The sequence below is a fragment of the Pseudorasbora parva genome, chromosome 20, assembly GCF_024679245.1.
Source record: "Pseudorasbora parva isolate DD20220531a chromosome 20, ASM2467924v1, whole genome shotgun sequence".
NCBI lineage: Eukaryota > Metazoa > Chordata > Actinopteri > Cypriniformes > Gobionidae > Pseudorasbora > Pseudorasbora parva.
Genome location: NC_090191.1, coordinates 9,911,039 through 9,937,354, shown reverse-complemented (window position 1 = coordinate 9,937,354; position 26,316 = coordinate 9,911,039). Strand labels below are relative to the sequence as shown.

The window sequence follows — 26,316 nt, the reverse complement described above, 5'->3', positions numbered from 1 at the left end:
AGCATTTTCACTGGCCACAATTTTGCTGTTTGGAAATTACATTGTATATGTTTAAAGTTGACTTTGGCATATATAAATTACTTGATTTTGAATCCTTTTACTTTATTTAGAAGATTTAAAACCCTTTCAAACTTTCAAATGCAGAATGACCCCCCAAATCTTGTATATCAGCTGGGATGTGCAGGTGGGCAAGGGGTGGGCAATATAATAGATTATAATAGAATATAATAGGCTAATATGAGAAAGGTAATATGACAGGCTATGAGTTATTTTAGTTAGGATATATATATATATATATATATATATATATATATATATATATATATATATATATATATATAATTTAAAAAATACCCTAAGCAAATTACAAAAACAATAGTTATTAAAAATAAAATAAAAATTCCGATACTAATACGACACAATGTAATTTATTGAATGTAATTGTCATTGGATACGACTTTCATCGAAAAGAATGTAACAAAATGTGGGCGTGGTCTGTGTTGTGAAATGAAACCACATTAAAAAATTCCCTTAAACTGCGTTTGAAACATACAGCAAAGCAGCGACAGAGGAAAACACAGAGCCTGATATTATGCAAACATTTACCAATAATGTGGAAAGCGTTTTAAATCTGTTCAGTGGAAAATCCGCTGTGACGAATCTGTCCTCGTCTAACATCTGCTGTAAATCCAGGTAAAACTAGCTGCGTGCACGCGCCCGTCCCCAGATAACATGATCCCCAGTTGATCTGTAACACCGGCGGGAAGAAACAGCTGAATGCAATCAGTGGGCTATCTCGTCAGCTTGCTCAGTTTGCTGCCGATTTTAACGAGCAGTTAACTTTAGTAATCTCCAGGTTGCTGTCCATAGACGATAGGTTGCTTGCTTTGAAGTCGAAAAACTGTGTGGAAGATACTAACTTTAAGAAGAGAAGACCAGTCCTAAGATTGCGGTAAGACTGTTATCTAAGCTAAAGTAACCTAAAGCAAAGCTTTTTAAGTAGCACAAGCTGAAATTAGCCTAGTAAAAGAACAAATGTAAGTTGCTTTATAAAAGTGTTTTCTTTTTCTGGTCATTTTACAGGAAGCAGTACGCCGTCTTCACAACTTCGTCATAACACTCATTTAATTGTTTTCCAGCTGCATGTAAGACAGAGACAGTACGCAGGAGGTACAAACATCCGGTTCTTGCATCGCACGCAGAAGCTGTGAAGACCGGAGTCGATTGAGAAGAAAGAGGGTAAGATTTATTAGATTAGATCCGTTTTTGGTCAGTGTGACTATTTTTCAGGTGCAGTACATCGCGCAATACTGATTGTCTTTATTGTTTGTTTTTACAGCTGCTACAAGCAAGAAAGAGCGTGTTAGCTGAGGATGAGGTGGGCCTTTGGAAGTGCGCTACCATAGACCTGATGTCTGATGAGGAAGACGGCATCGTTCGCGCGGTGTTTGGATGGACTGTTCGACCAGCCAGGAGCTCGCCGAGCTCTGTGCCACGCTGCAATCGAGATTAGAGGCGATTCCAAAGAACAGGGCAACGCACGACAGACGTCTGAAAAATGGACTGAAATCAGACAGAATGGCGCTAGTTACCTACAGCTCTGAAGCGGAAAACAGAGACTTCATGTTGCTGTAGGATTTTGGGCTTCTCGTGAGCTTCCTATTGTTGTGTGGGCAGATCTCAAACGTTTTGCATTTGGTTGTGTGTTTGTGTTTGTTCTAATAAAGCTCTTTCTTTGAATAAACTGCACGTCCCTGGCATATTTTCCTTTCCTCAATAAATGAATGTCCTTGATGGTTATAATAGCGTAGTCCATAGGATAACAATGACATGAATATAAAACATAATAGCATATCACATGAATATGAATATATACAATTAAAAATTAATATGCAAATCATAATTTTATATATATATGTGTGTAAAATTATTATAATTTGGGGGTTTAAATTTATTAATTTATTACCCAGGTTGACCAATAGTAACAGATCTGCCAACCAATCACGAGTGATATTTCTTGTTTCAATGTAGTAGTTTCAACCAATACTGAGTGAGGAAATTCAAGCCATTCCGGCAAGGCGCCGCCCAGAGCTGCTATTCATATGCTAATTAGAGCCATTAGCGCCGGCGCCAGCATGCCTCGGCAAGCTCCACATACGTCATGGTTCGTTTCCGTCAATATGTGACACAGACGAACGCGACGTTCACAGGCTGTAAACTGACGTTAATTGTCGAAAATCAGGGAGATTTCCGGCCGTTTACGGGGACGAAAATCCCACTTTTCATGCAGTGAACATTCCCAGTTCTTTTTCTGTCCATCATGCATCTTCTACAAGTCATTTTCAAGCACGTTGTCAAAGTCCCCAAGAACTTAAAACAGGGCAAACACAACCTCAGCAAACAGCCAATATCTAATAGTGTCTTATATACAGCTTATTTTACATTAAATCCAATAATAAAAATCTTCTACAGGAGGCAAGGGCAGACGCGGTCGGGCGGAACCGGAACCAAGGCGAAGCAATCCCACGAAGAACACGAACACATAGGAACCCACAAGACACACTGCAACGATCTGACACAAGACTGAGTGAGACACAGGAATATATGGGCCAGGTAATGAGTTGCAGCAGGTGAGAGTGATTGGTGATGAGTAATCAGTGACCACACCTCCAACAACACCACACAACACAGACAGAGGGAGACAGTGAATTCATGAACCGTGACAAGTGCTCCTCCAATTTGATGCAGCCACTGCAGTGCTTCTCAATTTGATACTGCCACTGCAGTGCTTTGCTATTTTGTGACTGCCACTGCCATGCTTTGCTTGATACTGCCGCTGCAGTGCCCCGCCATTTTGAGACTGCTGCTGCAGTGCCCCACCAATTCGAGACTGCAGCTGCATTGCCCCGCCATGTAAATTCTGCCGCTGCAGTGCCTTGCCACTGCCGCTGCAGGGCCCCGCCATTTTGAGACTGCTGCTGCAGTGCCCCGCCATTTTGAGACTGCCACTGCAGTGCCCCACCATTTTGAGACTGCCGCTGCAGTGCCCCGCCATCTTGAGACTGCCGCTGCAGTGCCCCGCCAATTCGAGAATGCTGGAGGCTGCTGCAGTGCCGCGTCAGTTTGAGAATGCTGCTGCAGTGCTTTGCTTGATGCTGCTGCAGTGCCCCACCAATTTGAGACTGCTGTTGCAGTGCCCCGCCATTTTGAGACTGCTGCTGCAGTACCCCGCCATCTTGAGACTGCTGCTGCAGTGCCCCGCCAATTCGAGAATGTTGATGCAGTGCTTTGCTTGATGCCGCTGCAGTGCCCCGCCAATTCGAGAATGTTGCTGCAGTGCTTTGCTTGATGCCGCTGCAGTGCCTCTGTAGAAAAGAACCCAAAGTTATGTTAGTGTTGCCATAATGTGCTTTGTTTCACTTTCACTTTCACTCCCGTTTATTCAGTGCGTGTAATAGGGTAGCAGAGCGCGCGCTGGGTTTGTATACTATATCTAACGTCACGCAGTAGTATGCAGTATGATAGAGAACGTCAGTCAGTTGTCACGCAGTTAGTATTCAATACGATAGAGATCGTTCGGTTAGATCTGTGAGTGAAACTTTCCTCAGAGTGTGCGTGAATGAGAAAAGTAAGTAAATCTGTTGCATTACTCGTGATATGTTATTTCTTTGTCAGCTCTTATTTCTCATATTCGACATGGAGGATAGTTAAGAGCTTAAGTGTCGTCGCACGACCGTTGTGTTAATTATATTCCCGTTCATGCATTCCTTTCTAGCTTCAGTCCACTATGTCAGGTTGAATGGGTCACATCGTGTTTGGATATGTTTAAACTTTATTCTATACGTGTTGTTATGAATGTTAAGTACTCTGTGGCTGAGTAACATATGAGGTGGTCTTAAATATAATTATCTGGACTGCTATTGATGCTTTAAAGTATATTATAGACAACAGTAAGTTCTATCTACTTCATTAGTCACTTAATGCATGGTAGAAAATCTGAGAAGTGTATGAATAATTTCTTTCTGCCTACATTTTGCAGTTTAAGAGATATGGTCATCTTCTGACTACGTTATTTTATGTTGTAATGTGTATTAGTGCTGAAGGAGGAACGAGTGTGTATATATATATATGTTTCCTTTATTCATTTGTATTCATTTTCTCTTTATAGAAACCACACTCGAAATTACACTCACATTTACACTCAAGAAATATGAAGGAATAAACAGCATAAAAGAATGATCTCCCCTCTCTTCATTTCATTCTCTGGAAAATTTGGCCTTAAGTGGTGTTCTGGCCGACACACCTGAGTGAACCTGGTGATAAACCCAGAATTAGCACCTAGACTGAGCTTCTACACATTATCTTCATTACATTGATGGTCCCACGAGCCGGATTTCACTGGGTTTACGTCAGAGATGGAATTACATCCAGAGTATGATGTTTGTGGGGCATGTCCCAAACGGCACATTCGCCCACCTGTGCGCTATGCAGATTATGCCATTTACATTTACATTTAGCAGACGCTTTTATCCAAAGCGACTTACAAAAAAGGGGAGAGTAATAGAAGCAACGAAACAGACAAGGCAAACAACCTGTAAGAGCTGTAAGAAATCTCAATTAATTAGCACAATAAATAAACAGTTTTTTTTTTTTTTTTTAAAGACATCTACAACAAAAACTCACGTACGCAAAATGCCGAACACTGGATTTTGATATCTATGATAACAACCCATTAGGACTAAGGCTGTTGCCCCAGCTGTTGTCGTTAATGCAGATTCAGTGGCCCAATGGGTTGGTTTTGTATGGCATTCTAGCTAAACGCGCAGCAATAGCCATCTACAACAAAAACTCACATACGCAAAATACAGAACACTGGATTCTGATAGTTATGATAACTATGTAACATACCCGCCTGAAGGCACAAATCCGGATGAGAGACGTAGATATGATCCAGGAGTGTGCGCTTTTTGGTCGTTGCTGTGGTGATCAGTAAGTGCTATTCTGTATTGGTCAAGTGCAAATGGAAAAGATGTGTCTTAAGATGTTTTTTAAAAATGGCTACAGAATCGGCAGCACGAATTGAGATCGGCAGGTCATTCCACCAGGTGGGAACGGTCCAGGAAAATGTCTGTGAGAGCGATTTCATGCCTCTTTGGGATGGAACCACGAGGCGCCGCTCGCTCGCAGAACGCAAGCTTCTGGAGGGTTTGTAAGTCTGAACAAGTGAGTTTAGGTATATTGGTGCAGAGCCAGTGGTTGTTTTGTAGGCGATAACTAGTGCCTTGAATTTGATGCGAGCAGCCATTGGCAACCAGTGCAGTTTGATGAAGAGAGGCGTAACATGTGCTCTCTTCGGCTCATTAAAGACCACTCTCGCCGCTCCATTCTGGATCAGCTGCAAGGGTTTGATAGTGCATGCTGGAAGCCCAGCCAGAAGAGCATTACAATAATCCAGTCTGGAGAGAACAAGAGCTTGAACCAGGAGTTGTGCAGCCTGTTCTGATAGGAAGGGTCTGATCTTTCTAAAGTTGTATAAAGCAAATCTGCAGGACCGGGCTGTTGCAGTAATGTGGTCAGTGAAGTTTAACTGGTCATCAATCACAACTCCAAGGTTTCTTGCAGTCCTTGATGGAGTTATGGTCGATGAACCAAACTGAATGGAGAAATTTTGATGAAGTGCTGGGTTGGTTGAGAAAACAAGTAATTCTGTCTTTGCAAGATTGAGTTTAAGATGATGCTCTTTCATCCAGTCAGAAATGTCTGTCAGACAGGCAGCGATACGAACACTGACTGTAGGATCATCTGGTTGAAATGAGAAGTAGAGTTGAGTGTCATCAGCATAGCAGTGATAGGAGAAGCCGTGTTTCTGAATGACAGAACCTAATGATGACATGTAGATGGAGAAGAGAAGTGGTCCAAGGACTGAGCCCTGTGGAACCCCAGTAGCTAGATTATGTGACTTAGACACTTCACCTCTCCATGACACCCTGTAGGACCTACCAGAGAGGTAAGACCTGAACCACTGGAGAGCAGATCCTGAGATCCCCGTCCTCTTAAGTGTTGACAGGAGGATCTGGTGGTTAACTGTGTCAAAAGCAGCTGACAGATCCAGCAGAATGAGCACTGAGGATTTGGAAGCTGCTTTTGCCAGTCTCAGTGCCTCAGTTACAAAGAGCAAGGCAGTCTCGGTCGAATGGCCGCTTTTGAAGCCGGATTGGTTGTTGTCTAGGAGGTTGTCCCGTTAAAGAAACATAGAGAGTTGATTGAACTCCCTTATGAGGTTGATTATAGGGGCTACAGAGAGGAATTAGAGAATACTCACCAGGAGGCAAATGCCAGGATGACACCCCTCACCTCCCCTCATGACTCTTCCCTTCGCCTGCAGAGGCGGGATGCTATTCTTCAGGAGATGGACCTGGGCTATAGGGCGGAGAACCAACAGCACAGCCAGAAGAATCAGCTAGCCCCCCAGCAGTTTTCAGAGAGAGAGTTTAGAGAACAGCTATGAGACTACTCTACTCCCCTGCCTTCAGCGTTGCACCCCATACATCCACAGGAGGAGTGCCGAGTTGAGTTAGATGATATTCGTCATGAAAGACACCTTCTGCAGCAGACCCAACGGAACATGGCATCAGACTTAGTCGAGCTAAGAGCATTGCGAGCCGACATGAAACAGTTAGTAGATGCTGTTCGCAGCATGCAGAGTCCAACCTCTGTTCATACCAGAAAGCCAGAGTTAACGGTGATGTCGCCACGGCCACCTGTGAAACGCGAACTTAAAGCTGAGGAAGAGGATGAATGGCCTGCACCACCCCCATGGCCAGACCCAGAAATGAATGAGCCTCTCCCTAGTGACCCACCTATAGCACATTCGCTTATTAGTAGAATAGATGCAGTTCCAAGAATTAAGGAAGAAGCACTGCCAGCCCCAGCTCCTGACATGTTTGTGGGCCAGCCACAAGTTAACCACTCAGCACGTGGGTCCCTTCCCATTGTCAGGCCATGGAATGACACTGCCCATCACCCACCTCCCTGGTTTAAGCCCGTTCAGTTTAGCCACATGGATTACCTACAGCTGAGCCCAAATACCCTACTGCTCATGGTGGTGAACGGAGTGAGCTTGACTGCAACCTAACACCTCAACAGCGACATCCCAGCACGGCATGGACACAGGCCCTACCTTTCAGCTCACTTCAGGGTCATAACTACAGCATCCCAGAGTCAAGTTACCGTGGTCCACGCCCAACAATCCTCAACTTCTCAAGTCGGGACCCCGGTGAGTTTGCGCGGCTCAAGATTTCATTGGAGAACCTCCTACCACCGGATGCATCTGAGCTATTTAAATATCAAGTGTTGGTCGATCACCTGCAACTAGAAGAAGCCAGGTTAATAGCAGATGCTTACCTCCACTCCCCAACACCTTTCTCAGACACAATGGTTGCCCTCAATGACAAGTTTGGCCGGCCACATCAGATATACCAGACTCACCAGACATAAAGCGGGGAGACTTTGTGGCATTTGAGAAGTTTGCACTCCAGATACAGTCACTAGTGGGGATGCTGAAGACATTAGGCCACGAGGGTGAAGTGAAACTACAATGCGGCTCATGTCTTGCTCGTCTGCTGAGCAAACTGCCGCCTGAGCAGAGAGCAGAGTTTTGCCGCTGCATGTACCATCAGGGCACACAAACCCACACCTTAACCAATCTTTCAGATTGGTTGAAATACGACTCTTGGTGTCAGGACGCTGACGGACAATTAGCTGTGAGAAGAGCTTGGGAGAAGCCGGTGTCTAGAAATGAGGGTAGGAAGGGTAAGCAACCTACTACTGTCCTCCATGGGGTGAAGGACACTGCTAAGAAATCTGAGGCTCCAGTTCCAAGCAGCTCCTCCAAAGGGAACAAGAGCAAGCCATATTGTCCATTCTGCAATAATGAGGAACACTACCTTACCCAGTGTTCAGAAGTATCCAGGCTAACAAAGGATCAGCTGACCGAATGGATAAAAAGTAACAAGAGGTGTTGGCGATGTGCACGGCCACACCAGGCGGCCCAGTGCAACTTGAAAAAGAGATGCAGCCTCTTCCAAAGGAAACATCTCCAGGTTCTACATGAGGTGAATATGAGGTCATCCAAGGAAGCAGCGTCAACACCGGCAGTGGAAAGCCAAGGCACGAGGGGCACAACAGAGGTTCTGTATCTAGACAGACCCACTGAAGGCAGTTGGGTCCTTCTTAAAGTTGTCAAAGTCTGCATTCACCATGCTGACCAATCAATCAACACCTATGCTATACTTGATGACGGTTCAGAGAGAACTATGCTGTTATCAGATGCTGCAGAGAAGCTAGGTGTGCAGAGGATCCAAGAGGACCTACCACTACGTACAATTAGAGAGGAAGTACAGACCCTCTGTGGTGCCTCGGTGCCGTTCTTTATTTCTTCGCCATTAAAGCCAAAGGCCAAGTTTAAGATTACAGGTGCATTTACTAGTGATCGCATTGGACTAGCTGCCCATACTTACCCCATGGCGCAACTCCAGAACACTTACAAGCACCTTACTGGCCTTCCCATAAAGACGCTCATGAAAGTCAAACCCCTGCTTCTCATTGGGAGTGACCATCCCCATCTCGTCACTCCCATTGAACCAGTCAGATTGGGACCTCCAGGTGGGCCTGCTGCCATCCACACAAGGCTGGGCTGGACTCTGCAGGGCCCAGCGAGTGTAGTCCATCACCATGCCCAATCACAGCAGTGTCTATTTACCACAGTAACACCCCAAGTGAGCGAGCTTATGAAACATGTTGAGAAATTATGGCAGGTCGACATTGTTCCTTTCAGAAATGAGAAACTGGTTACTCGTTCAAGGCAGGACCAAGAGGCCATCAGCCTCCTAGAGACCAAAACCATCAGGGTAGAGATTGATGGCATTCTTCGTTACGCAACCCCACTGCTCCGCCAGAAAGACATGCCGCTCTTTCAGGCTACCAAAAAAGCTGTCATGCCCTGTTTACGAAGTGTAGAGAGGCGACTCGCCAGAGATCCTGCATGAGCAGAAGCCTACAGATTGGAGATGGAGAAATCCCTCACCATATGGTGAGCCATAATGGCAAGAATAGGCTGGTATTCAACTGCTCCTATCAGTATCAAGGGCAGAACCTCAACGGCCATCTACTGCCTGGGCCGACCTTAGGAGCATCACTACTGGGAGTCCTGCTAAGATTCCGAGAGCATGCCGTTGCAGTTAGCGGAGACATTAGAGGCATGTTCCACCAAGTTCGCCTCCTCCCAGAGGATCATGCTCTGCTCAGATTTCTTTGGCGCGACATCAATGAAGAAGGACCTCCGGCAGTGTACGAGTGGCAGGTGCTACCGTTTGGTACAACATGTAGGCCCTGCTGTGCCACATTTGCCTTACAGCGCCATGTCTCTGATAACTGCCAGCCAGATGAAGATGTGAGGATATCAGTTCAGAAATGTTTTTATGTGGACAACTGCCTCCAGAGTGTTCCCACAATTGCTGAGGTGAGGCATCTAGTCGACAAACTATGAGCCCTTCTTGCATCTGCAGGCTTCGACCTACGTCAGTGGGCCAGCAATGAATCAGGTGTAATAAATCACCTACCAGAAGAGAGCTGCTCTGCTAGTGTTGAGTTGTGGCTGGCTCGGAACAAGGTCGATACCCCAGAATCTACTCTAGGGCTAAGCTGGCTCTTCCACACTGATGTTCTTGGTTACAAGCATCGTCATGTGGAGTACGGTGTCCCCACGATGCGTAATATCTACAAGGTGCTGGCGAGTCAGTACGATCCATTGGGCTTCATCCTACACTACACCACCAGGGCTAAGATAATCGTCCGACACCTTTGGGACAAACACAGGGGATGGGATGATCCACTATTACCGCAGGAGCTTCTGCAGCAATGGAAAGACTGGGAAGAAGAACTACAAGTCTTACCTCAAGTCACCCTGCCCCGACCGTACTTGTCCAAGTCTGTGGACATCTCCTGTCACCAGAGAGAGGTGCATGTGTTTTGCGACGCCTCAGAAGAAGCGTATGGTTCAGTGGCGTACCTCCGGACAACTGACCGACACGGTGAAGTGTATCTGTCATTCCTGATGGCCCGTTCCAGAATCGTTCATAAGCGATTTCACTCTATGCCTCGGTTAGAACTCTGTGCAGCCCTTACTGGGGCACAGCTCTCACAGGTGCTGAAGAGGGAGCTTACCATCCACATTGATCGGACAACTCTTTGGTCAGATTCCACAACGGTGCTGACATGGCTGAGGTCTAAATCCTGCCGGTTTAAGGTCTTTGTAGGCACCCGCGTGGCCGAGATACAGGAGCTGACTGACGGGCAGGCCTGGAGATATGTTGATACCACAAGAAATCCAGCGGATGACGTGACACGGGGTAAGAAGCTGCGAGAGCTTATTCAGTCAAATAGGTGGAGCCTGGGACCAGCATTCCACCTGACCAGCCCAGACTCATGGCCAGAAGACCCCACTGTTGATCAAGCAGAAGATACCTCAGAGCTGTGCAAGTCTAATTTCTGTGGGGTCGCTGTTGTTGCATCAAGCCAGTCAACTTCAAACCTGGGTCAATACGGCTCTTGGAAGGAGTTGTTGGAAGGGACAGTGCAGGAGCTGCATGGGGCAGCCAACTCTAATGATAAGCCCACAGCTGAAGACTACCGGCAGGCTGAACTGCTAATACGTCAGAGGGCTCAGCCTCCTCAAAGCTGGCAAACCTGTTCCCCGCTGCAGTCGACTTCGCACGCTGTCTCCAGAGCTTGATGAAAAGGGAGAGCTTATTCGTGTTGGAGGACGACTCCGGCGAGCAGAAGGCCTAGAACTGACCACTCTTCATCCAGTCATCTTGGACCCAGTTCATCGAGTAACTACACTCTTGATTCAAGACTTTGATAACCCCCTTCGTCACTGTAAGGGACCAAGCAAGCCAAAGCACAAGGAACACCAGCTTTTGAAAAAGCGGGTCTTTATTTTAACCCAAAAAGCATAACTTTACAAACTCATAATTTCCATATAACAAAACAACAAACAAAAAGAAAAGACAAACCAAACCAAACAGATGAGAAAGAAACAAACTAAAACAACAACCCCTCAACTGAACAAAGAAACTGCTTATAAAGGAAAAGATGGGCCCATTACAAATTAAGAGGAAAACCAATAAACTTTACATTTAACATTAAACATCAAATGAATCAAAATTTAACTTAAAGAAAGAAATATACTCAATCAAGATCAAGGAAAGCAAAATTCAATCAAATATCATAAATATACAACTACATAAATCAATACATAAAGAAATCAAATTTTCTTTCTCCCCCGGGCAACCTCGGCAAAAAAAAAAAAACCCACACCACGGGTAAACTTAAACTCAAAATAGAAATAAATGTAAATAACAAATACAACGTAACTAATTTGTGTGCACTACAAATCAGTAACAATGTATGTCAATGTGTTGTAAAATATAAACAAATGCAAACTTAATAAAAAGATTAATGACTATTGTCTGTCTTGTGTGATTATTTTTATACTGAAATAAATGATTGCAAAAGATTAATCTTAAATGAATAAATGTGGTTTGTATTGTGTGTGTTTGTGAGGTTGTGTGTGTGTGTGTGTGTGTTACCACTCTTTTGTGGCCACCACTCAGGCCCTCACATTTCCCCCCTCTTCAAGAATCTCGCCCGTAGAGCGAGATAGATAGTCAGCAGTAACGTTGACTTTACCAGGCACATGTTGAATCTTGAATCGGAATGGCTGCATAGCAAGATACCATCTCGTAATTCTTCCATTAGTATCCTTCATCCTCTCCAACCACTGCAATGCTTTATGGTCAGTCTCCAAAGTAAACTCACGGCCCAGTAGATAATATCGCAAGGAATCCAAGGTCCACTTTATGGCTAGACACTCCTTTTCTACTGTTGAATAGCGTACCTCTCTCGGAAACAGTTTACGGCTGATGTAAGCAACTGGTCTTCTGTTCTCTGATGGTCCTTGCAATAGGACAGCTCCTAGTCCCCTCTCAGAGGCATCAGTCTGTACTATGAAAGGTCTACTGAAGTCAGGATTGTGAAGCACACTGTCAGCTGTCAAAGCTCCCTGGATGTCCTTGAAGGCACTCAGTCTCTCCTCCGTCCACTGCAGTTTATTTGGACAACGTGCCCCCACCATGTCAGTTAGTGGCGCAGCCCTGCTGGAAAAGTTAGGGACAAAGCGATGGTAAAATCCAGCCATACCCAAAAAAGATCGCAAGTCCTTACGTGTCTGAGGCAACACACAGTTTTCCAAGGCTTGGACTTTCTTCACCTGTGGTCGCACAACACCCTGGCCAATGACATAACCCAGGTAGTCAGTCTCTTGTTTTGCCACAGCACACTTTTTGGGGTTGATGGTGAGGCCAGCCTTCTGAAGACGCTGCAAGACTTCCTGAAGATGCTGGACATGTTCCTGCCAGGTATTACTGTAACAATATCGTCAAGATAGGCAGCAGCAAAGGGTAAACCATGTAATACTTGGTCTATTAACCTCTGGAAAGTTGCCACGGCCCCGTGCAGGCCAAACGGTAACACCTTAAAATGGAACAGCCCTCTTGGAGGTCTGAATGCAGTCAAGGGTCGTGACGACTGAGTCAACAGAATTTGCCAGTACCCTTTAGATAGGTCCATTGTTGTCAGGTATTTGGATGGGCCCAACCGATCAATTAAGTCACTTATGCGAGGAGTTGGGTAGGAGTCAAATTGAGATACTGAGTTCAGGTATCGAAAATCAATGCAGAACCTAATAGTCCCATCTTTCTTTGGCACAAGGACTATGGGATGACACCACTCACTATTTGAAGGCTCAATAATGCCCAAACGGAGCATAAGGTCTACCTCTTCCTGCAAAATCACCTGGAATCGCTCAGGTATCCTATAGCTCTGTCTTTTCACAACAGCATCTGGTTTCAGGATAACATCATGCTCAATCAAGTTGGTAAATCCAGGATATTCGGAAAATACTTTTGATGTAAAAAAGAGCTTGTACCTCTGACCGCTGGGACTCCGTTAGATGGTCAAGCCCGATGTTTCCTGGAACTGGCTGTGGCAGATACTGCTCGTCCGATTCGTCCTCTTCAACGCAGCGTACCATCAGTGCTTGTACCTTTTCAGGACGGGGTACCCACTCCTTCAATAGGTTAACATGCAAGACTCGACTTGAATGATCTTGACCAGGCATACAGACTTCATAGGTTGTAGGACCCAGGCGTTTCTTGATTTCATAAGGACCCTGCCATTTAGCTAGCAGTTTACTCTCCTGACTGGGCAACATGACAAGTACCTTTTTCCCAACCTCTAGATTTCTCTCTCGAGCCCGAGGGTCATACCAGTTCTTCTGCTGTTCCCTGGCTTCTGCCAAATGATTCTGAGCCAATGTGGTCATCTTCTGCAACCGCTCCCTCATTTCTAAAACATAGGAGACAACACTCGTAGGCTCTTTCCTCTCAGGACTTCCTTCCCAGATCTCCCGGAGCAGACCCAATGGGCCCCTGACATCACGGCCATACAATAGCTCGAAAGGTGAGAAACCTGTGGAAGCCTGAGGGACCTCCCGATATGCAAACAGGAGATAGGGCAACCACTGATCCCAGTCTCGACCCGTCTCAGCTACAAACTTTCTTAACATCTGCTTCAAAGTCTGGTTGAATCGCTCAGTCAGGCCATCAGTTTGAGGATGGTAGGGGGTAGTACGGAGACTCTTAATTCCTAAGAGCTGGTAGACCTGTTTCAACAAGGTAGACATGAAGTTAGTGCCCTGGTCGGTAAGAATTTCTGCAGGAAACCCAACCCTGGAGAATAACTGAATCAAGGAAGTAGCTACAGGTTTCGCTTTCACAGATCGCAATGGAAATACCTCTGGGTATCTGGTGGCATAGTCTGTTATCACCAGCATGAAGCGGTTCCCAGAGCAACTCCTCTCCACAGGACCAACGACGTCCATTCCAAGCCTCTCAAATGGAGTACCAATAATAGGAAGTGGTTGTAGCGGTGCTTTTAATGGACGCTGCAGGGAAACCTTTTGACAAACAGGACAACTTTTACAAAATTGGGCCACTTCTACTTTCAAACCAGGCCAGAAAAAAATACTTTTTGATTCTTGCAGTGGTCTTGTTTTTCCCTAGGTGGCCAGCCCACGGAATTGAGTGACTCAGATGTAACACCATCTCCCGAACACACTGCGGAACCACCAGTTGTTTATGGGCCCCAATTTCTCGATAGAGTAGACCATTCGTAATCACATATCTGGCTGTATTGTCGTCTTGAGGCTTCTCTTTCACCTCTGCAGCTTTAGCAAAGCACTCCGCGAGACTGGAATCTTCCTGCTGCCTCTGCCTAATGTTGGTGGGCATCTGCAAGTTCACAGGTAAGTTAGAGGTCATATTTTCAGACACCGTATGAGAAGCATACTTTACCCTCTCTTGTCTCTTTTCACTTCTAGACTTTTTCCTCTTCGGCACCCCGGCCTCAATCTCTGCTTCGAAGAAAGGTAAGGTACTTAATGTGTGTTCAATTTCCTTTGACTGATTTGCCTTTGCTCTGGTTGTCACCATGTGACATGGTCGCATTGGGTGCAACAACTCCAGCAGCACTGGTATATCTCGACCCAGAATCACAGGAAAAGACAGGTTATCAGCCACCCCCACCTCCACCAGGTAAGTCTGATCTTCTATTTTAACATACACCTTGGCGGTAGGTAGCATCCTCTCATCTCAATGTACGCAGCAAATAGGTAGTTTGTTCACTGTACTGATCAAAGAGGGTGATATAAACTCTCTTCTTACCAGAGTCTGGTCACTTCCAGTGTCAATCAAAGCAGTCAATTTCTCACCATTTATCTCCACATTTGCAGTTCTCAAAGAGCTTGGTGATTTTGTTACATGCCTACTAGGTATAAAGCATAGCTGTGTAAGCTGCGCGGATATCTTTGGACAATTTGGTTTAGTGTGTCTTTCTTGCCCACACAGATAACATATGAGAGGTTGTTTAGGAGCAAAATTGAATTTGGCTGAAGTTGGTTTTCCCATGTAGGGCTTACCAGACCCCTCCACCTTCCTTTGTTGAAAGTGCACCACGTCAGGAGAACGGAAGTCTTTAACAGGTTTCCAAGCCCACGGCTTATTCCTTCCTCTGGCTGCAACAAACACATCCGCCAAATTCGCTGCTTCTGCTGCTGTTTTGGGATCCCTTTCCCGAATCCACACCTGGAGTTCAGGGGACAGCATTTTAAGATATTGCTCCAAAATGATGATTTCACTCACCTCCTCGACTGTTTTCGTCTTAGGCTGGATCCACTTGCCAAAGAGTTCTTTGAGACGGTTGTAGAGCTCCTTTGGACTCTCAGTTGGATCTACTGTTGGGGAACGGAACTTTTGTCGATAAGTTTCAGCATTAACATCATATTTCTTTAAAATGGCATACTTCACTTGGTCATAATCAGTAGACTCGTTCAGATCCATATTGACATAAGCTGCTCTTGCTTTACCAGTCAGCAAAGGGATTAAATGCCAAACCCAATCAGTTTTAGTCCACCTACAAGCCACAGCAATCCTTTCAAAAGTAACAATGAAGTGCTCTATATCATCAGTGTCACTCAACTTCTCCAATCGAGGTACCTGAGATAACGGTGGGCCACTATTGTCCTGATTAAAACTTTGCTGATGAGCTGAAGCCACGGAGTGTCCATCAGAATCTGAAGGATCCCTATAAGGCCTTTCCTGGGCCTCCCGGCCACCATCAGATATGCGAACATTAGGAGAGGTGCGTGCTTGAACCTCCATTTGCAAAAGACTGAACTGGTGCTGGAGAGCCTTAAAACGCCGTTCTTGATCCACCTGCTCCTGCTGTCTTGCAGTCTCCCGGCCTTCCGTCCTGGCCATATGGGCTCGGAGCAGACTGGCTAACTCAGTCACTGAAACTTCTCCTGTTGCCTTGCCTCCTTCAGCTCCTTCTGCCACATCCTGGTCCTCCTCACCTCTTTCTTCCTCTTGCTGAAAGGGTGGAGCTTTGGGCATACTTTTCTTTAAGGCACGACTCATAATAACAGGAAAAAAAACACAGCCACGAGGGGGCAAAAGAAAACAAACCAGCTTAGTGTCCTTGACTGACTGGAAACATCCCACCACTGCCACCATATGTAAGGGACCAAGCAAGCCAAAGCACAAGGAACACAAGCTTTTGAATGAAAAAGCGGGTCTTTATTTTAACCCAAAAAGCATAACTTTACAAACTCATAATTTCCATATAACAAAACAACAAACAAAAAGAAAAGACAAACCAAACAGATGAGAAAGAAACAAACTAAAACAACAACCCCTCAACTTCTTCTTCTTCTTCTTCTTGTATTGTTTAATGGCGGTTGACAATCCAACTTATGGTGTATTACCGCCACCAACTGGACTGGAGTGTGAAGCATCAACAGGGACTTAAAAAAAAAAAAAAAAGGTAATTAAAGGTAATTAAATAAATAAATAATATTTATGCCATATATAAATTTTAAATTCTGCTATCCAATCCTGTTTCTTTGAGATAACTAAGTATTTCCCTCTGTATCCTTGATTCTCCTGAAGCACAACTTAATAGATTTGATATACTGAAATTTACTAATCCTATATCTTTCAATTTATTAATAAACTCTTCTCTTTCCCTGCTAAATACTACACAATGTAAAAGTAGATGTTCAATAGTCTCTACTTCACTGCATGAGGTACACAATCCAGTTTGGTGTTTCCCTATTATAAACAATGAATGATTTAATCCAGAATGTCCTATTCGGAGTCGTGAAATTATGATATCTTCTTTCCTACTATTAAAACACTCTCTCCCTTTGCCAACTCGTTTTTGAATATTGTAAAGATGTCTGCCTTTTATTTCCCTGTCCCACTCTTCTTGCCACTTTTTATTCATGTATTCTTTAATTCTTCCTTTTATTTCAACTCTACTTAGTGGAATTTGTACTTCAATATTGTTATGTTGTAATGCCTGTTTTGCCAGTTTGTCAACTGTTTCATTCCCATGTACTCCCACATGTGCAGGTACCCATATGAACTTCAGGACTATACCCATTTCCTGTATTCTTAAAAAATTTATTATAATCTCATATATTAATTCTGTTCTAGTTGTTGACTGCCCAGATATTAAACTATTTAATGCTGACATAGAGTCTGAACAAATAACTACCCTTATTGGCTTTATATCCTCCACCCATTGAATCGCCAATATAATTGCTATCAACTCAGTTGTAAAAACAGATGCATAATTAGTTATTCTTTTCTGAATGTTGACCTGGAATCTCTGAATGTATACAGCTGCTGCTGTGTATCCTGTTGTAGGATCCTTTGACCCATCTGTATATATATGGAGCATTGAGGAGTATGCTTGTTCCAAATACTCTTTTACAACAACCTCCTTAGGTATGGATTTTTCATTCTTGAGTTTATATTGAAGACAAAAATCGACTTGAGGTGTAGGAAGCAACCAAGGAGGAATATCTGAAATAACAATAGATGGACTAACTGGAATTTCCTTAATACCTAAAGTCAAAGCATCTTTGTTTGCTGTCCAACAAAAACTAGTAATACTATTATTTCCATACTCCCAACACTCTTTTAATATTTCTTTGACTGGGTGTGTCTCTGAATGCCCTTTAATATTAATCCAATAATTCATTGATAATTTCAATTTACGTATATGTATGGGCATTTCTCCTACCTCAACCTGTAACGCTGCTATAGGAGATGTTCTAAAAGCCCCACAACATATTCTTAATGATTGTGCCTGAATTGATTCAACTTTTTAAATAAGCGATTTTGATGCAGATCCATAAATAATACATCCATAATCGATTACTGACCTGATCAAGGCACAATATATTCTTTGTATCGACTTTCGACTAGCTCCCCATTCCATCCCTGGTAAACATCTTAATACATTAATACCCTTTTTGCATTTTTCTAACAATTTCTGTACATGTGTATTAAAATTCAACCTAGAATCCATCCATATCCCTAAATATCTAATAACTTTAACTTGTTCCAGAACCTGATCATACAGCTTCACTTTTATTTCAGGGATATTATTTCTCTTCGCAAAGCAGACTAGTTGGGTTTTAGCAATTGATAATCTAAAACTCCATTTATTGGCCCATTTTTCCACGTCATTAACGGCTGTTTGAATGATTTGTGTTACATATGATACATTTCTCCCCCTTTTCCATATTGCTCCATCATCAGCATAAAGAGATCTTCCTATATCTAATTTGACATTTTGAAATACATCATTTATCATTATATTAAACAATATTGGACTGCACACACTTCCTTGTGGAGTACCATTATCTATTCGGTATATTCTAGAACATGATGTTCCAACCCTTACCTGGACTGTTCAATTCAGCAAAAAATCTTTTACCCAGTTAAACATTCTTCCTTTTATCCCTAATTGTTCTAACTTTATTAATAGCCCTTCCTTCCAAAGCATGTCATAAGCTTTTTCAATGTCAAAAAATATACCTATTACCACCTCCTTATTGACTTGAGCCTTTCTTATATCCGTCTCTAAACATATGGCAGCATCTAAAGTACTGCGTCCTTTCCGAAATCCACTTTGATGAGGTGAAATAATTCCTTTCCTTTCTAATAAATAGCTCAATCTGAACACAATCATACGTTCCATTATTTTACACAAATTCGACGTTAACGCTATAGGTCTATAATTTGTAGCATTATGCTTGTTCTTAGCTGGCTTTAATATAGGAATAATAACCCCATGTTTCCATGATATAGGAAGTCTCCCTGTTCTCCAGACTTTATTAAAAAGACGCAATATAATTCAAAGACACATCGGATAATTTTTTCATCATCGTATAGCATATCTCATCCTTTCCTGGAGATGTTTGCTTAACTCCCCCAACTGCTCTCTTTAATTCATACAATGAAAATTCCACATCAAAATTATCATTGGATGTCTCTTTCTCCATCATAATATTTGGATGTTCCTTTATACTTTGCTCTCTATTTATTTTCATTTCTTCTGATATGTTATCATTACTGTGTACCTTAACAAACACCTCTGCTAACATTTCTGCCTTTTCTACATTAGTCACAGCTATTCTATCCTCATTATTCAAAACAGGTAGACCAAAGTTTCTTTTTAAACCCCCCTATCTTTCTGATCATACCCCATACTTCACTGACATCTACTTTCTCCCCTATAGAATCACAATAACTTCTCCAGTAATTCTTTTTAGCAGCTCTTATAACCCTTCTCACTTTGGCTTGTGTTTTTTTATATTGAATTAGGTCATCAAATTTATACTTCTTTCTAACCTTTTTAAAAGCCTTATTTCTAGCTTTAATTGCTTCACTACATAACTCGGTCCACCATGGAACTGACTTATTTCTTTTTATTCCTTTGCTTCTACCAATAATTTGTTCAGCTGTACTATACAGAATTTGACATAATTTCTCATTATGCATTTCTACACTGTCCAATTCCTCATTAAAAAACAACTTTTGTAACTTTACTTCACTAACATATTTAAATGCCTCCCAATTTGCTTTTTTAAATTTCCATCTACACATCTTATCCTCTATAATTTCACTAACCACCACTCCTATTTTACAACTAATAGCATAATGATCACTTCCTATTGTAGAGTCCTCCCAAACATCCCAATCGCACATCCCTGCTAAACATTCCGACACCAGTGTTAAATCTATATGTGAGCAAGTACCCCGAGTTACATCAATTCTTGTAGCTCTACCATCATTCATGCATACCAAACCCTTTAAATCCATCATTTCTTCTATTACTTTACCATTGTGATCAGTATTACCACTTCCCCATAAAGTATTATATGCATTAAAATCCCCACACCATATTACTTTTTTAATCCCCATATCGATTATGTTTCCTAACACTTCAATACTTAACCTATTGCAAGGATTATAAAATTAATTACTTTAACACTATGTTTCCTTAAAAATATTTCTACTGTAATTGATTCATATTCTTCATTTATTTCTAATATTCTATCTGCAATTTCATTTTTAATAAATGTTGCCACCCCTCCACCATTACCTGCCTGTCTATCCCTTCTAATGCCTGTATATCCTTGCATCACAAAATCTAAATGAGGTTTCAGCCAGGTCTCTTGTATGCATATAACATGAGGTTTGCATTCCTTATCTTCTATTACCTTTTTAAACTCTTGCCCATTTGCGATTAAACTCCTTGCATTCCACTGTAAAACTAGTAAAACCATTAAGAGCCTCCACATGTTGCCTCTACTACTTGACCCTTGAGTTTTTCGTTTACTTGCTCCAGGGAGACATCTCCAAACTGTAAATGCTTCTCAGCTGCCTTAATTATGATTTTTATCCTCTCCGTTCTGCTTTCGGTTTGTGCAGCACAATTTATTACCTCAGCTAAAAATGTAATGAATTCAACTTTTCCAACTTTGAGAAATTCCTCATTTATTCTAGGTTGCGATACTGATATATTTTCCTGATTCATTGGAACTGTTTTCTCATTTACTTGACCCACTTTTGTCTGTTTCACTTTTTTAATTGCCTCAGCATATGATATTCCCTCTTGCATCCTGACATTCTGAATTTTTACAGCGTTCTTATGTACCTCACATCCCCCAAAGCCAGCACTGTGTTCGCCTCCACAGTTGCAGCATTTTAGCTGTGTCCCTTGTTCACATTTTCCATATACATGGTTACCACTACATTTAGCACATCGTTGATTTCCCTTACAGACTGCAGCTACATGCCCATATTTTTGACATTTAAAACATCTGATTGGAGGAGGTACATATGCTCTTACCACATAACTGACATATCCAATGTACACTCTCTCTGGCATTCTTTCCTCATCAAATTGAATCATTAGTGAAAGACTATCTACTTTCTCTTTGTTTCGTACACATTTGAGTCTTTTCACTTCAAGGACCTTGGCCCCTGATATGTTGCTCTTTACTGTTTCATTGGAAACCTCAATTGGTATTCCAGAGATCACTCCCCTTAACCAAGCTCTCTTACTCGGTATTGTACAACTCACTGATTGTCCACATATTGATTTTATGCCCTGGGCAGCTTTCTGTTGTTTTTCATTTTTACAGAAAATTAGAAGATTTCCGTTTCTCAAATTCTTGGCACTCTCTATGTTGCCTATTGCTTTCTTAAGTGCCTTGGTTAATTTAACCGGATTGATTACATTGCTCTCTGCAAACTTCATCATTACCTTCAAATCCTCCTTGCTTGTACATGCCTGCATCCTTTCTTTTCCTTTTCCACTATCAGTTCCTGATTCGTTTCTAGAGATTTTCTTTCTCTTACGGTTGGCAATTTTACTCCAATCCATTACTTCTGTACTCCTACCACTAGATTCTCCCTCCATCTCCAGATCACTTCCGGTACTACCGTCACTTCCCTCCATCAATGCTCCAGTCACAGTCCAGTGTTGCCACCGCCCATCGACTCCACCAACCCCTCAACTGAACAAAGAAACTGCTTATAAAGGAAAAGATGGGCCCATTACAAATTAAGAGGAAAACCAATAAACTTTACATTTAACATTAAACATCAAATGAATCAAAATTTAACTTAAAGAAAGAAATATATTCAATCAAGATCAAGGAAAGCAAAATTCAATCAAATATCATAAATATACAACTACATAAATCAATACATAAAGAAATCAAATTTTCTTTCTCCCCCGGGCAACCTCGGCAAATGGTAGATCCGGGCAGAACCAAATGGCTTAAATTCTGTTTCAACCAGACCTATAATTTCTGTTGCACCAGGATGCTGCTGGAGCGGACCACGTTTGGAAGTCACCACACCACGGGTAAACTTAAACTCAAAATAGAAATAAATGTAAATAACAAATACAACGTAACTAATTTGTGTGCACTACAAATCAGTAACAATGTATGTCAATGTGTTGTAAAATATAAACAAATGCAAACTTAATAAAAAGATTAATGACTATTGTCTGTCTTGTGTGATTATTTTTATACTGAAATAAATGATTGCAATAGATTAATCTTAAATGAATAAATGTGGTTTGTATTGTGTGAGGTTGTGTGTGTGTGTGTTACCACTCTTTTGTGGCCACCACTCAGGCCCTCACAGTCACCCAGGACCAGAGCGGGTGTTCACCGAGCTTCGACGCTCCTTCTGGATCCTGCGAGGGTGTGAGGCTATCCGGCGCTACCAGTTCAGCTGCGCTGACTGTCGACAATGGAGGGCAAAACCTGTCGTGCCAAAGATGGCAGACCTGCCATCAGCCCGTCTGCGCCTTTTCAAGCCTGCCTTCTACTGCTTTGGGCCATTTGATTAACTGCTTTGGGCCATTTGAAATCAAAGTGGGCCGCCGCCGGGAGAAGAGATGGGGGATCATTTTCAAGTGCCTCACAACTAGGGCGGTGCACTTGGACCTCCTTACCTCTATTTATACGGATGCTTTTCTGATGTCTGTGGTGGCAAAATTTAATGTTAGTTAGTAGGGCCATACTAAACATGCGGAGTCATGCTTAGGCAGAGGTAAATGAACCATGCAGAGTCATGCTTAGGCAGGCAGAGGTCAAGAGGTCTTGAACCATCTGGGTGGACGTTAGGTGGACACTCCCTCCGTTGGGGAGATTATATCTTAAACTAACGGTGACCATGTGAAATATATGGGGTGTGTGACATACGTTGGACCTGTGAGGAGAAGGAACCTTAGGGTGTGTAAGATCAGATATACAGCCTACGTGACACTAACTTTAACAAAGGACCTCTATGGAAATGTACTGAAGGGGGGGAGTTCGTTGCCAACAGTATATAAGATTGTGTCTTCTGTTGTGTCTTTAGAGTACGCTTGGTGTGGCCTTGTGGTTGCATGAACCGTGCCCTCTTTCTTGCAAGAAATCTTTATTAAATTCTTTTTGTTTAACCATATCGAACTAGACTTTGTCTCTTATTCAGTAAGCAATTGTTTTTGCCATAACAATTTTGGTGTCAGAACAGTGGGATTCCTTGGACGAGCCTTCTGGACCTGGAGTGCGCCGGTGACCTGCAATCCTGACTCACGTCAGACCTACCCCGTTAGATTCAGGGAGAGGGACCGACGCCGTAGGCCCAGGAGTGCCCGGCCACTGGAATTGAAAAAGCGAATCCAGTGAAATAGGCAACAAGCGCTTCTGGTAAGAGACAAACTTAAAATTCGTGTTTAAAAGTGTTTAAATGAGAATTTTAATTTTGAGAACTTGGTTTTGAGAAATTGGGTTAAACTTTTTGGAAAAAAACTTTTACAACTTTTATGGTACAAATATACAACCATAGTGAGAGCCTGACTCTGTGATCATCGTGACTAAGATATTCTGAGAAAACTGAGGTTGTGGAACGCAATCAAGAAGTTTGGGAGAATTGAGGTTACGTGGGTGATTAAGAATTTCGAGAGTAAATCAAATCATGCCATTGGTTAAGATATTTCTATGAGGGTTGAGACTATTTTAGTTGGGGAGGATTGATATTTGAAGATTAAACTTGGAACGAGTTTTTGAGAAGTCAAGTCCGAGGAAGATACTAAGGGGTTAAGATATCCGGAAGAAATTGAAATCACATAGAGGGCGTTTGGAAAAGCGTCCGACCCTTCTGTCCTGGGTGAAGGATTAGATCTGTGAGAAGACGTTCTACAGATTAATAGCGTGCACGCGAAAGATCACAGAGACAGACTGCCAATATGGGGAAATCCCAAAGTAAGCTAGCGACTTATGATACACCGGTATTTAAACAAATGAGAAAAGTGTATGGCCAGAAATGTATGGGGGACATGAAACAATTAGTGAAGTATCATGAATTTCCAGAAGAGGGAACACTAAGCACCAACAGACTGAAACTTGTGAAATTATCAGTGGAGGAAGGGAGTGATAAGCCTAGGGGATGCACTAGGAAACATGTGTGTGGACAGTGTGAGAGAACGATTGATTGCTGGGTGGAAGAAGCGAAAAATAGGGAAGCAAAACGGTTGAAGGGAGAAAGAAAGGCGAGAGAGCCTCCTAAAGATGTGAAAGAAATATGTGTGTCTGCACCGAATGACATGACTAACCCTCCTTCTGTTTGTGCTCTTCCACATGAAACACCACCGAGCTACACACATTCAATCTATCCAATTGCGGAGCTCCAAGGCATGAAAGTGGACCCTGACCTCGACTGCTCTCCGCGCCCGCCAAACAGACAGATTCAACCGACAAGACAAACCGCTCCTGAGCACGAAGAAGAGAGCGCGCGCTCAGCCGAGCAAGCTGAGGAGAGAGCGCGCGCAGCCAAGACCTTCCGGGTCGAATCACCACTGGCCGGAAGGAGAAAGGGGTCGTCCATGTGGAAGACGAAGCAAGAGAAACAGAACCAACGATCATACATGCTGAGATCCAATAAAGGTGGCCCAAGCGCAGCCCCAGAACTGAACAAAGACTTTGAGGCGATCCCAGACACTCACTCAGACAGCGAGGACAGTGAGGAGGAGGAGGAGGATTTTGACATTCACCGTGGCAAGAAGAGAAAGGCATGCGGCAGAACGGTCAAGGAAGAGCAGGTGAGCCTCACATTACCGATGGTGGAGGTCATGGGGGCCGCGAACGTTGAACTTGTTTACCGCCCGTGGTCACTGAGCGATATGAAAGAGGCGATGGCCCACCTGCCGAGTCCGACGGACGCGGGAGACCGCTTTGCGGACGAATTGACAACTTTCTGTCAGGAGTTCAGCCCAACAATAAACGAGCTAAAGAGACTGATGATGGTGAAACTGGGCGGAATGAACTGGCACAAGATCAGCGCAGACTTGCCCGACGAGGACTACAGACGGCGACACGTCAACTGGATGGACGCGACAAACGCCAGGTATCGAGGGGCGGTGGCAGAACTGTCCGAGGCTGTGAGAATAGCATTTCCAGCGCGTGTGAACATGGGCAGAGTGAGCCACTGCCATCAAGAGCCAGGTGAGAGTGTTCAGACCTACTACGATCGACTCTATACCACTTTCTGTAAACATAGCGGCCTCACTGAGCCAACTGACCGCAACGAAAGACTGAGTGTGTGGGAAAGTCATTTGGTTACTAGCCTTTTGAATGGACTGAGACCCGAAATCTCCCAAATGGTAAAACAAGTCGAGTGGTCTGAGGGAAGGGTGAACACCGTTATGAAATATGCCATTCATGCCGAAGAACAGCTGAGAGCAAAAAGAGACAGGCCAAGATATAAAGAACTACAACTAGTCGCCATGCAAACACCACAGAAATTCGACGCACCACAGAGCGCGCCCAAAGGGACAGTTCAGTCGGAGAAGGTGGGGGCAGAGACCAGATCAAGGCGGATGTCCTTTGTGCGGGGACAAGATGCACATTTTGAGAGAATGCACGAGGTGCAGACTGTGTAAAAAGAATGGACACTGGGCGATCAACTGCCCAGAGAACCGGAAGGCGGACTGAAGCGCTGGCAGCGGAGAGCAGGAGGGGATCGGGTGGACCACAGCCGAGGGTGCAACGATCACCGCAAAGGGAAGTGAACATTTACTAATAACAAACACACACACACACACACACACCTACACGCATCCAGACATGAACACATGCACTGATAATGCTCTCTGCAATGAAGAAAATGCTTATGCTTCTATGTGTGCTTGTGAGACAGACAAAAATGATTTTGATGAATGTTTTGCAATGTTTAGTAGTAAGGGATTTTTAAACATGCCAAGATATCCCGTGATAGTTGATGGAAATGAGATTTGTTTTCTTGTAGATTCGGGTGCAACCCGTTCACTGATACGACCATGTGATATGCAATGTGCACCAAAGCTGACATCCAAAGTACACGAATCTGTGACAGCCTCAAGGCATCTAATAACAGAACGGTTCACTGTGCCACTAAGGTGTGAGACGAAGGGAGGCCGTGTCGTGGAGCATGCATTTTTGACTTCAGACATGTGTCCTGAGCCCCTTTTGGGCAGATATTTAATGTGCAAATTGAATTTGGAAATGACAGTGAAGATAGTGCATTTTGGTTTGCATTCAATTTTAAGGAGAAAGGTTATACATTCACAAGATTGTGTCAGGGTTACTGTGAGTCACCGACGATTTACAATGAAGCGCTCAGAAGGAGCCTTGAAAGTTTAACTCTGACGCCTGGATCTGCTTTGCTTCAATATGTTGACGATATTTTGATTTGTGCAAAAGACGAAACAACATGTGTGAGAGACACTGTGGCTCTG

At 43.4% G+C, this 26,316-nt stretch overlaps 1 long non-coding RNA gene across 1 annotated transcript; it reads left to right on the top strand.

Moving 5' to 3' along the window:
* The first annotated feature begins 926 nt into the window (after positions 1 to 926).
* On the top strand, positions 927 to 1,820 carry LOC137049438 (uncharacterized). Its single transcript, XR_010899599.1, has 3 exons — positions 927 to 952; positions 1,084 to 1,239; positions 1,340 to 1,820. It is a non-coding gene; the product is annotated as an uncharacterized lncRNA (long non-coding RNA).
* The last annotated feature ends 24,496 nt before the right edge of the window (positions 1,821 to 26,316 follow it).